Below are 13123 nucleotides of genomic sequence, written 5' to 3'. Positions count from 1 at the left end.
TTGATATGCCCATCCAAATCTGCTGATAATAATCCGCTCGTAAAGTGGGTCCTTGTCTTCCCAATAATGAATACCTCTGCTGCTCTCCGTCAAGTCCAAGGGTTGGGCTTTGGTTCTCTTACACCGTCTCCCTGTAGCCACCTCAGTCACAACTTCATGTTTTAGTGGTAAAAAATGAACTTTTGGAGCTTCAAGTACTCCCAACCTGTTCATCTCATTTATGTGGATAAGGGAAAGCGTGCCCCTAATTCACTCTCATGGCAATGACGGGATTGTTTGGGTTGGTACACGGACACCAACACCACTAACTGCAGGGTTGGGCAGTCACTCTTGTACATTGACCACCACTTACCCGCTAATTATCATACACACACACATACATATATTTGTTAGTTTAGTAAACCATGTGTCCAATAAATAAATTTGTAAATTAACTTTTAGGTGGTTATTCCATGAGGGGCTTGGGTCCTAAAGGGCCTGGGGGGCCATTATTCCTATTACAACAGGCCAACGGGAGAGGGGGATAGCTAGTAAAAGGCCTCAGTCAACCTTCACGAACAAAAGACACAATTTTTATTTTTATTTATTTATTTATTTATTTATTTTTTTTTTGTTATGAACAAAATTGGCGAGTCCATTGGGGAATGCGGGATTAATCTCTAGAATCTTTGGTTGCTTTTCTCCTCTCCCCATTTGCATGGTATGCAGTATGCATTGTACTCATCTTATACACTCATATGGATCATCGTTACCCTCAATTCCATTGTAGGTTCACTCGAGAATAGAGTTGTGCATCTTTGGACGTAACAATCTATTCAATAGAAGTAGAACAATGTGTCAGTCATTCGTGTCCTATTTGACAATGATACATTTTAGATAGAGATGCACAAATTAAATGAGAGTACGAGACACATGCCCTTATTTCCCAACCGAGTTTACCCTTTGACTTGGGAAGTCTAGCATAGACTGTGTAGGGTCTTTTTATTTTTTATTTTTATTTAAAGGATAGTAGTAACTGCTTTTGTTAAATGGCTGCAATGACAAACATCAGAGCAGCAAAAGAATTCAACCCAAGGATTCAACCCAACTTACAACTGAGAATCACAACCTAAACATAGATGAAATTTCATTAACATTTACATCCTTAACCCCTAATACCCTGGATACTCAATCTATTACATCTCTCTTGAATTGCCATACTACCTCTTCCCACAATCCTTGTCTCTTACAGAAGCATTGATTGTTGCGTTCCCTCCAAGTATTCCACAAAGTCGCTAGCAATATGAGGTGCCGTGTCGGTAATGAAGCCTGAAGAATAGGGCTGCCATGCCATGCTTGAAGCAATTCATTAACCAATTGTGGCATAACCCACTGAATCCCAAAGACTTGTAAAAACATGATTCCCAACTCATTAACTGATTATGGATAAAAAGGTGATCTATCGATTCCGCATTGCTCTTTCAGAATAGGTAGGTTTTAGGAAGGTTCATAGACCTTTCAGAAGATTTTCTATTGTTAAGATTTGTTTATGCGACCAACCAGGCAAACGAGGCCACCTTAGGTGGTGCCCCGTAGAACTAAAAGGCATGAAAGAATTCCCGTCTTCTTGTAGTCAATGATTCTTTGAGCAACTTGTAGAAATATTTGACTGGGAATTTTTTGGAAGGTGAAGCCTTCCATGCCAAATGATCCTCAGAAGCTGGTGAAAGATGAATGTTATGAAGCCACGTCAACAGTTGTGCTAAATTTGTTACCTTCTCATTTCATAAAGCTCTTTGGCATGGGGACACCCCATGCCACCCTCACCAATGTGGGAAAAACATGTCTATTGATGTATATTCTTAATGGGGTCTAATCTTGCCAAGGATGGTAAATCATTATCTAATGGGGGCTAATGCAATATATAGAAATTTCATCATCATCTAAGCCTTATCCCAATTTAATCCTTTTCTGCCATTCCACACTATAAAGGGCCATAACTTTAGTTAGACCATAGGTCTTCAAGTCTTTTCTTACTACTTCCACTCACACCTAGCATGTAGAAATTAGAATTGAAGATTTAGTACTTGCATTGTAGGTGCTCGAGGGTCCTGTCCCATTGGCCGCTGATGATGTTATGCACCCATTTTGTCGTGATCTTGATGGACTCTTTTATGAGCCACATCAACTTGTAGATTGGCCCCCCATGGACACCCTTGACTTTGTTGTCTACCATCCTCAATGCTCTAGAAATGGGCTCCAGAATGGTCATGCACCTTCTTCTAGAATCCATTGCTCATAACAATCCTCTCAACCCTCTGCCCCAACACACTAGCTCTCTTATCCCAATTGGCCAATTTGACAAAGGTGAACAAGTCAATACAACTGTATTGTATCATCTCTATCCTCGATTCTACAATAGCTCACTCAAGAATGAAGTCGTGCATCTCTGATGTAACAATTTGTTTAATAGAAGCATGTGCCAATCTCGTTTGTATACTTGATGATGATGCATTTTGATGAGGACATCCGGGCCCATAAAGAATACCAGAGGAGGAGGAGAGCCCTAACGATTTCGTTGTGGGTAGGTGATTTTCACGTGGGACCCATTAGCGAGCCCGGATCGAGTTTGTTGCCATTGTAGATAGAGGTGTACACGAGTCGAGCCGAGCCGAGCTTTGCCCAGGTCGTGCTCGAGGCCCAGGTCGTGCTCGACTCGGTCTGCTCAAGGCCCAGCTTGTACTCGGCTCGGCTCAAGCTTTGAGCTCGGAGCAGCAGCTCGTGCTCGGCTTGGCCGAGTTCGAGCCAATTTTGAGCAGCAGAAGCTCTTCAATCCCAAGACGGGACATGCTTTTCTTCAGTTGCTATCGTGCTACCTTCTTCCTTAGGTGGAGTTTCTGTTAGCATTGATTGCATGAATAACCTCTTCTTGCTATAGACTTGCTATTCTGCTCGTATAACAGCTCTGTCGAAATTTTATTACTTGGGAAGTATGTCGTCTTTGCATCGTAGTCGGATCTGTTTATTGCTGACTCTATCAAATGGGTGTCGGTGTCGGGGTTTCCAACCGAGCTTGTATAGGGAAGGCCCAGTTTCTGTCTTAGAGACCAAATCTCCACATCCTTTGTGGCGTTGGAGCTGTTTTGGATGAACCCATAATCTCAACTTCTTCATCCTTTTGTTTAGGTGGATCAAGTTTCTTGAAGAGACCATCGAAGGTATGACATGTTTCTGTAAAACTCCTCGAGCCAAGTCGAGCCGAGTTCGAGCAGTAGTCGAGTAGAGCAGGGCCAAGCTCGAACTTGGCTCGAACTCGTTTCGAGCTCCAAAAATCAGCTCGAACTCGGCTCGGGTTGAGTGAGTTTCGAGTCAAGTCAAGCTTTTTTGAGCCGAGTCGAGCGAGTTACCGAGCTTTTGCTGCTCGTGTACAGCTCTAATTGTAGAAGCCCCCACATGCATGTACGTGCATCTTCAAAAGCTCCACACTAGGAAGATGCATGTGGGTTGCGTAATTGGAAGATTTGGACTGTTGGATCATGATGACACAATGATCGGACTTGTTGGATCGCGTGGATTACTTGATCGTGGGCCATCGTTGTCACCAGACATCATCAGATATTACATACTGTAGGATTTCAATTTTCAATTTAGATTAGACATTATTTTAGTTTATTTCATATTTGGTACACATATTTTATGTTTTGAGAAGTTTGGAACATATATGGAACAAAAAAAAGAACCGAGGGCAAAATTGTAATTTGACAGCCTAAAAACCTATTTAAGGCTTGGATGCCTAGCACTTGGTGTGTTTTTTTTTTTTTAGATGATATACTTTGTGAAAAAGAAAAGAGTTGTTCTCTCTTTTCCATGCGTGATTGATGGAAAATTACGTGATTAGGGATCTCTTGGTGTGATTCTAAGGTGGTGTGAAGCCACAAGCTATCCTTTTGTCTCTTTTTTTCTTCAACAACAAGGTAAATACCCTCCTCTTTTCTTCTCTTAGCTTCTTCTTCTTCTTCTTCTTCTTCTTCTTCTTCTTCTTATCCCATCCCATATCCAATCCATTAACACCAACCCTAATGATGAGGACATTCGAGCACCATGCCAGAGGAGGGCTGTGCCAGTCTCCTTATGGTTAGACGCAGTGTTCGAGTTGTCGTCATCGCTACAAGTTTCGCTGGCCGGAGATAAAGATATAATATCGTTTTCACTGATAATATCGCCAATAACTGGAAATGTGGGGAAAATTGGTGAAACATAAGAATAATGGTGAAATTTTTTAGTGAAACTTTAGGAGATGCTAAAATATTGCATATTTAGGAATCAAAACATTGCAGAAAGAATGCATACATAATAAGTTTCCATTAATAGGGCCCAAAAGTATACATTGTAGTAAGAAATCAGTCCAATAGTAACACTACAATCACTTAAATCTTATTAAATTAATTAACAAGCAAATAAACATGCGTAAATATATATATAAACACAATACACATGCATGATGATCCAACCATCCACCCATTGTAGCAAATGAACAGAGATGTGACATATCTACTTTCCCTTCACAACCTTTTTTTGGTGGTATTATTCCATTATTACCCTCTCACCATCATGTTGCATTTCTTTGTCCGAACATAAGTATTGAACTTTCATTGACATTAATTGGAAAACCATGAATGCCCTTCGTCTGTATTTGATGCGATCTTTATTGGACAGATGCCACTGTTCCCAGCACTTTCTATTTTTTGGCAATCAAACTATCACATTCCCCATAATCAAAAAGCAAAAAGTAATTAAATTGAAAATTTTTAGTATGTACAACTTATTATACAAGAACCTATGAGAAGTTGCACCGTTTCTACCGTATCTTATCAACTCTATACTATCCAATAGTCCCTAATTTCCATAAAGGTGTTGTTTCAATGATCTTTAGAATGCATTTGTCTGATTATTGAAGTTGTAGACATGTAGTCAAGTATAGTACATCCATTAATAATCATATAAATTGAAATTCCTACAAACTTGAATCTCAAACTAATGCTCATCTTATCTTATGAAGCAACTCTTCGTCTTTTTTTTTTTTTACATTGAATCAGATGCATGCATAGATGATGTCATCATGTTATAGTGACATTGGGTGCAACGAGAGGAGAAAGGCCACTTAATGTTCCTCTCTCTTCCAGAAGATCACTAATGTTAACCATCTTGGCAGAATTTAGCTCCTTTGCCAAGCTTGTCTCCAACCCTTTCACCTTCTCCACTAATGCAGGCATCACATCAACATTCGATGATGGCCCCTCATCCATACCAGGTCTCGATTAGTCTTTCATTGTATTCATCTGCACTAATCTCATCCATAAAGCCCTCAATTCTTTGCTCTATTTCAGGCTCTTGTAACAGAATTAAACAAATGTTCATTATTTAAGTTAATTTACTACTGAAAGTAATGACAGCAAAACAATTTGACTGTCATGCTGTTTGAAATTGGTTGATGGATTCGTATTTGTTGATTTTTCCTAGCCCTCACACGCATAATTTGGGGGTAGACTCTCTTCCATGCTCTATCAAGTCAATGGCAATGAACATGCTCGTAGTGCAAAATATACACAGACAATGCATAAAGTCAAATTAATTGAGAATCTTTCATTTACATGTACTTCATACGAATATTTCTAATGTAAAGGACCTGTACCTGCATGAAGAACAAGCAATCACCTATAGATGTATTTTACTTCCCAACCTAAATGCTGTCAATTCTTCTAACAGAACCTATATACATGCTTCCCCTAGGCAAAATCATGGATTGCTTTCATGTCTATTAAGTGACCCAAATACCTTGCATTGTGGTGCTTGTAGGCCGTCAGGCAAAACAATGTCGTAAGGACATAAAAGATGAATATCTGCTTGAAGTAATCGTAACTAGCTCTGATTGTCTTTTTCTCCCCCCTAAATCCTCTACTACCATAAATTCTCAGTGTACATTGTATGATGTTCGGAGGAATGCGGTAGGCTTTGTATAACTTGTAAATGCAACATATTCCCCATCAACCCTAAGGCCCATAATCTTGACCATGTCCCTGTGCAAGCCACTTGCACAACCCACACTAGCCCGTTGATTACCGATCTGATCAATCCAACTGTTCAGAGTGTCTTGATTGATGATTTGATCAGATCCATGGTAATGGTCAGATCAAGTTGCAGAACTGATGAGATTAATTGAGTGGCTAATAAATTCATAGGATATATTTGCTTTCATTAGTTTCTAAGTTTAGGTTTAGCAATGGGTTGTCTAATAATTTACTCTTTTGTATTTTCATCCCTATTTTGGTGGGCCACTCTTGCGGCACCAAATGGTGTCTGAATAATGCAAACTCGGTCCAGTTTGACAGCCTATTGAGTTATCTTTCAAATGAATGAAATGTCATGCAATTCCGATACCGTCTAAATGAGTTATGGCCTATTTACATATGACCCATATGGTTGTAGAGATCACAAAGTGATCTCCAAATTCTTTTGTTTCAGCATTTCTTTGATTCAGTATATCTTACTTTGATCCATTTGTATCTCCTTTGGGGTTTGCATGACCACCTAATGTACGGGTTGGATGTTTGACACATGTTGTTGTGGCATGTAGAGGATGCTGGGTATCCCATGAGGCCTCTCACATTTAATGAGAACCTTATTATATTGGTACTGAAGCAAAAACTGCAAAAATGGTTCTTGTACATGCTGATTGTTTATCTTCTTCTTTTTCTTCAAGATGTTTTGCTCTAGTTGCGAGTATGTAAAAGTTCAATGACATGTTTGCTTTTCATTGCGAACTGTCTTTTTGCAAGATGCCATAATTTTTTCTATCATTTCTTATCTTGTGTTCCTCTCATGCAGGTGAAAAGTGCTTCTTCAATAGGGAACTGGAAGGGGAGTTGCTTGATGTGCCGGTGGAGTGCGACAGCCATAGGCATGCACTCTGCAGTTGTACAAATGGTATACACGTTACTAAAAACTAAACCATCCAAATTATGGGTCCCGCTGCTGATAGTTCATAACTACAAGTAAGATTGGTCGATGATCCTAACCTGTGATTAATAGACATTGTTGGTTGAAGTAGGGATGTTGACTGTCCGTTAGATGTCTCCACCAGTAGGCCAGTTAGGACATCAATCAAAACTGTAGTTTTGGTTTTATCACCCATGTAAAGTGGGGGCATGATTTGGATGATTTTAGTTTGTTACACATGGCCGGTGTACAATTTCTGAGTGCATGCCTGTGAAGTATCTCAACATCAGACTTTCAGAGTTTCTCAAAATGGAAATGTCTCCAGGTACATATCAGTTTTTCTGGGTTGTTGCATTAGCACAAAAAAAGAAGAAGAAGAAGAAAGAAACTGGGAGACTAGTGGTGCATCTTACCCTTTCATCAGCCGGGTGCTACCATAATAGATCCTCTGGTCTAACAACTGGCCGGTGCACTCATTGTTAGTGAGTGTACCAAACCCAAATTTACAAAGCCGCTGGTCCACCAGATGAGTGGAATGGCCTGACATTTTGGGCGGGCATCTACATGGTAGGTTGACCTGGTGGATGGCTGGATGAGTGCACGTGTTAAGGTGGCATGTTATGAGAGATATTTCTGTTCTTTAGAGTCGTTAGAAGATCTGGATTGAATAAGTCTTTTGTAACGTTGCTGAAGGTTGCTGTAACTGTTGCTTGTTTATTGCCCTTTTTTTTTACAGCTCTTTTTGTTAAAGATTTCCCTGTATAAAAAGATATTTGGAGGAAGTGGAATGGGAGGACTTTTGCAATCAACTCTTTACAGAGGTGTCTGGAGGGATGGTTCCCCTCGAAGAGAACCTTTATTTTGTCCATTATTTTAGTTCATACAGCCATAGGCCGACGAAGAAGATCCAGGTCTATCACTTGGGTATCAGAGCCAGATGAAATGGCTGATTCACGAGCTTCTCAAGCCCCAGAAAACATCAATGTTCAACAGGCGCTCTTAGATATCATGCAACGGCTCGCTCTTCTTGATGCCCGCTATGAGGAGATTTCCAGTTTGCTTAAAAAGGGGAAGGAAACGGAAATATCTCCTGAAAATTCCTCTCATAACAATAAAGTGATAGACCTGGATCTTCTTTGTCGGCCTATGGCTGTATGAACTAAAATAATGGACGAAATAAAGGTTCTCTTTGAGGGGAACCGTCCCTCCAGACACCTCTGTAAAAAGTTGATAGCAAAAATCCTCCCATTCCACTTCCTCCAGATATCTTTTTATACAAGGAAATCTTTAACAAAAAGAGCTAAAAAAAAGGGATAAACAAGCAACAGTTACCACAACGTTACAAAAGACTTATTCAACCAGATCTTCTAACGACTCTAAAGAACGGAAATATCTCCCGAAAATTCCTCTCATAACATGGCACTTGTGGAGGCATACATAGGGGCACATGTAGGTTAGAGCAAACCTCGGATCAATGCAGTATTTTGTCTCTGTAATTGTAGACTGTATACCCTCATACTGGGGAGGAATGGATATATCACCTGCACCTCCATACAGACGTGGTACATGTATGAAATCTGGACTGCTCATCTGGCTTTCATCACCATGGATGGGCCAAAGACAGCAACACCACTTCAACAAAATCCTGCTCGAGGGGAGGATTTCTGCTCTTTAAATGTGAAACATGGTCAACTATTTCTTTTAATTGGCCCTTGTTTCTCTTGAACCTAAGGTTAAATGTTTAGGATGGTTCTGATTGGTATGATTATTGGTGTATGGTCCATCCAATTTTCACGGTGACTGCTGTTAAAGATGTTATCCTCATGCCACGTCCCATGGTGTTGTATATAATGTTTTCTCTTGATAGCATCAGTCCTCGGGAGAATGATATGAGTTGGAAGGTCCAGAATATGGTGAAGGCATCTCTACATAGCACACATTGCAGGGTGTGTTAAAAACTGGTGCTTACTGCTGTTGCTTTGAAGGCTAATGTCAGATGGCTAGGATTGTTCGGTGGATGTGTCATTTTAAACATATGCCATCCACAGGATGGGAAACTGGATAGACACTCCCCATTAGTAATTCATCTGCCATGTGTGCTGTTGGAGAGATGGCTTTACCATATTCCGGTTCAGTGGGCCCCATATCATTTGCCTCGTTGGCTAATTCTTCACCTGCAAATATATTACTACTGAGAAATGATATAGTGTGCTCAGTTTATAGAAACCCCTTCTGGTGCACCTAGTTGCAGTTGGGCTCATTGGCATCTGCATCACCAATCTGAACCATCCATTAGGTCAGTCCATGCTTTGTCCACTATGAAAAACTCACATCAATCTGACTCTCCTAAGCATCCGTGACTGGACCTGCCAGAGTATATATTTCAATGGGCTTATTACAATCATTCTGTCAGTCACATATGTATATTAGTTTGGTATATTAAAGCTGATTTAGTTAATCAAATTCATGTCTTGTGAATATACTAGAGAATTCAATGAATTCCAAATACAAGCTCCCAAACGGAAGGTTTGGATTCCAATGTATTCTAATTACAAGCTGCCAAACACTACTGAGGATTCAGAATCACCTTGATTCCAGTGTAATTGTGATTTGGATTCCAATGCATTCCAAATACAAGTTACCAAATGAGCCTTACAGACTACCTATAATTGAGTACTGACATACGCCTTATTGTATATTAGTGTTGTAAAAAGAACATAGGCGTTCACTCTAAAGTGTGATGCATAAGCTACACGGTGATGTAACCCTACATGCTACTTCTGAATTTTTAATTAAGGTTGCTATTGGTTGCACCAGATATCAGGAAATATTATGATATTTGGTGAAATCAAGCACAACCTAAAATAATAGGAAAAATAGGGCAAAGATTAACTATAAAGATAAAGAAAGAGCTACAAAACTAGTTTAATACTGTTTACTTATATAATTTTAACCACCAAAAAGATTAACTAATTTTATTGGAAAATAGAAAAATGCAACAGATAATTTAAAACCATCAACTGTTTGATGTTTTTAATGAAAATAACTCAAGTGTAAGGGGCTGTTTGGCACCTTGTATTTGGAGGTATTTGAGGGAATTTAGAGTATTAAAAAATACAATCAGTCATTTGGCACCGTGTATTTGGAGGTAAATGGAATTGAAGGTATTCCGAATACACACTTTGGGTGTGTTTGGAATCTCAGGTTTTTGCTGGGATTTGGGTGTATTCGGCGTGAAATACCTTTTTGGCTCCCTCTGTAAATGCAATAAAGTTGCAGGTGTGAAGTGGAGTCCTTAGGCTACTAATCCGTTGTACACATGGCACACTGATGATACACCAGAATAATCCAACAATTGGCTGCAGCACTAAAATCACATCAATAGAATGATCCAAATGTTGGCTATTTAAATGGACGGTTAAAAAACGTTGGCGAGTCACTCATTTGTGATCCTTACACTTGTGGCCCACCAAAAGCTCACAATTTCTTGATTTTTGGCTAAAGTATATATTTTAATGGGCTTGTTACAATCATTCTATCAAATATCATATATGTATACCAATTTAGGATATTAAAGCTGATCAAGTTTATCAAATTAGGACTTGTGAATATACTAAAGAATCCCAGTGCATTTCAAATACAAACTCCCAAACAGAAGGTTTGGATTCCAGTGTATTCCAATTACAAGTTGCCAAGCGCAATTGAGGATTCAGGATCACCTTGATTCCAGTGTATTTGAGTGGTGGAATCCAATGCATTCCAAATACAAGCTTCCAAACAAGCAATAAGCTACGTAGCGTACATTGCAGATTGTGTATTATGTAAGCGTATGTAAATTAACATGTGTCTTAAGATATTTTCATGAGCTATATGACCTTAAGGCTTAAGATATTCTCATGAGCTATGTAACCTTAATGCTTAAGATATTTTCATGAACTATATAACCTCGAGGCTAAGCTACAAGCGATTTAGCTCTTAGAGCTTAAAACACTGTCACATATGGATACCTTTTCCTTTTCCTGCAATCCCCATTCTCTCTCCCTTTTCTCTCCAATATTCCGCCTCCACCTCCTTGGCTACTACTAATTGAACGGTGTTGGCTGTTGGTTCCCAAAATTCCGAACGTCCAATCACAGTTGCCTCTCTCTCTCTCTCCAGTTGACCAAGTGAAAAGCAAGGCTTGCTTTAGAGCTATGCTAAGTGCAAATGCATGCGCAATAAAGAGCTTGTGGCACATAGGTTTGAGATCCTATCCATCCATCAAGTGTCGGTCCAATCTTTGACATGTTTTTGCAAAAATAAATCTGGTTCACTCAGCATGTGGGTCCCAATATTGGAAACAGGTGGAATGAAAACTTAGTCAAGTTTTTTATAGTTATCAATTTGTTTGAAAAGTGTGGCCCACTTTTTTTTAAAAAAATTTTTGTTTTAAATTTTAACACACGCACACACCCCACACACTCACGCCGTAGTGGAATTTCACCACCTGTGGGTACTCGAACCCTTGACCAGGTGTTGAAAGTCCTGAGAGTCTACCACCCGAGCAAGAGTGAGGACCCAAAAGTGTGGCCCTCTTGACCAGTGGATCATCCTGAATCTTCGGCGGTTCGGGCATCAGTATGATGGTGCCACTTTGCTGGATGGATTGAATCTTGGACCTATAATTCCATGTTGGCACATTTGTAGCATGTACGTGAGCCTTATTCCACGTGTGTGTGTGTGTGTGTGTGCGCCCTTAGCAAAATGGAAGCTTTATTATTAGTTAAGAAACAAGCTCAAAGCTTTATACTCTGGCAGAGAACAACACTTGATACTCAGCCACAAGACTTCTAAACTTGGCATGCATTAAACCGTGTTGATCCGTTAAATTCTTGAACCCACTGTTTTGAAGTCACTATCCAAAATTCATATTGTTTAAGCAATCTTAATCACTGGTTTGTGGACACTTCTTGGTTCAAATAGGACCATTGTTTTTTTTTTTTTTTTGAAATTTTAAAATTTAAAATTTTAATAATTTTAACAATTCAATTAATGCCTTCCGATCTGATGGTTAGATAGTTAAGTGTAGTTTTTGGCACATGATAGATCTAAATTGAGACTTATCATCCTATTTGTGGTGTTGACAGATTGCCTACCCTGTTCTGGTTTTTCAGCTGTACTGCTGATGTGTTGGTTGACCTTCTTGTGTTTGCTTGTTCAGCTTGCATTCCTGGCGTTGCTCAGTGTCCCTGCTTGTGAATTTTATATATGTTGAACGCTGCAGGCCGTAGTAACCAAATGGGTTGTCATCTCATCCATGGGCTAATGGCCATGAGTTGCAGGAAACTTGGCCCAGTGATATACTCTGGTATTGTATCTCTACAAGTGGTGCTCATGATATGGCAACCTAGATAATTGATCTAGGCTCTGGGCGTGGATGGACGGTTCCCTGAAAAATTTTCTTGCTAGTACTGATTTTACATTTCTGACTTCTGTCCAGGCCGAAACACCAAACTGCCAAAAAAAAGAAGTTAATGAATGCTGATCCCTGTGGTCCCATTCCTGGATTTATGGGAGGGGTTTGAGGGATTTTTGTTTATATCACTCTTTTTTTCTTTTTTTTTTTTGCAATTTCTCCCCTTCTCTGAGGTTTTCTAACATTTCTCCCTCGTGGAGAGATGGTTGTGAAAAAGGTAGAATCATTTGATACTCCAGTTGCATATGATGATTGATACACAGGTACTTAAAAATGGTAACACGAGACATTACTCAACGACCTAAAATTAGGTCCCAAAAGTTAATGTGTTGCACAATAAGAATCATCTGTGAATGCCAGATATTTGTTAAATAGGACCATTGGATATCTGTCAGTTTTGTCTGTCCAATAAATGTTCACAAATCTACAGTTAGGTAATCAAATAATTATATTTTGTTTGTTTATATTGCATTTGAATAGGATGATATTTAATTTGAATTACGTGTATGGAAAAGTCCCTGGTATCATCCATCACTTTCTATCGGAATATTAATCTTTTTCTTATGGAAAAGATGCTGGAGGCCTCACCCTTTTGTTTTACGGGGCCCTTGATGAGATCAGCTGTTCTCGCTGCTGGCCCATATGATTTTAATCCCAAAACGGCAGGTAGGCTTGCTAGAAATGCCCGCTTTA

At 39.5% G+C, this 13123-nt stretch overlaps 1 protein-coding gene across 11 annotated transcripts in view; it reads left to right on the top strand.

The window, feature by feature from the left end:
- LOC131227897 (protein FLX-like 3) overlaps nucleotides 1-12894 on the top strand; it is a 30385-nt gene extending 17491 nt beyond the window's left edge. The window contains exons 6-9 of one of the 11 annotated variants that reach the window (XR_009162578.1): nucleotides 5192-5290; nucleotides 6614-6701; nucleotides 6865-7300; nucleotides 12176-12894. The gene's annotated coding sequence lies outside the window, so the exon portion shown is untranslated. Of the gene's footprint in view, nucleotides 1-5075; nucleotides 5291-6613; nucleotides 6702-6864; nucleotides 7301-8477; nucleotides 8800-9191; nucleotides 9272-12101 lie in introns of those variants that run through there. The other 10 variants (XR_009162575.1, XR_009162583.1, XR_009162581.1 and 7 more) reach the window with 10 other exon arrangements.
- Nucleotides 12895-13123: the final 229 nt, after the last annotated feature.

Source organism: Magnolia sinica, chromosome 15 (genome assembly GCF_029962835.1).
Source record: "Magnolia sinica isolate HGM2019 chromosome 15, MsV1, whole genome shotgun sequence".
Taxonomy (NCBI): Eukaryota; Viridiplantae; Streptophyta; class Magnoliopsida; order Magnoliales; family Magnoliaceae; genus Magnolia; species Magnolia sinica.
This window is presented reverse-complemented; position numbering and strand designations above follow the sequence as displayed.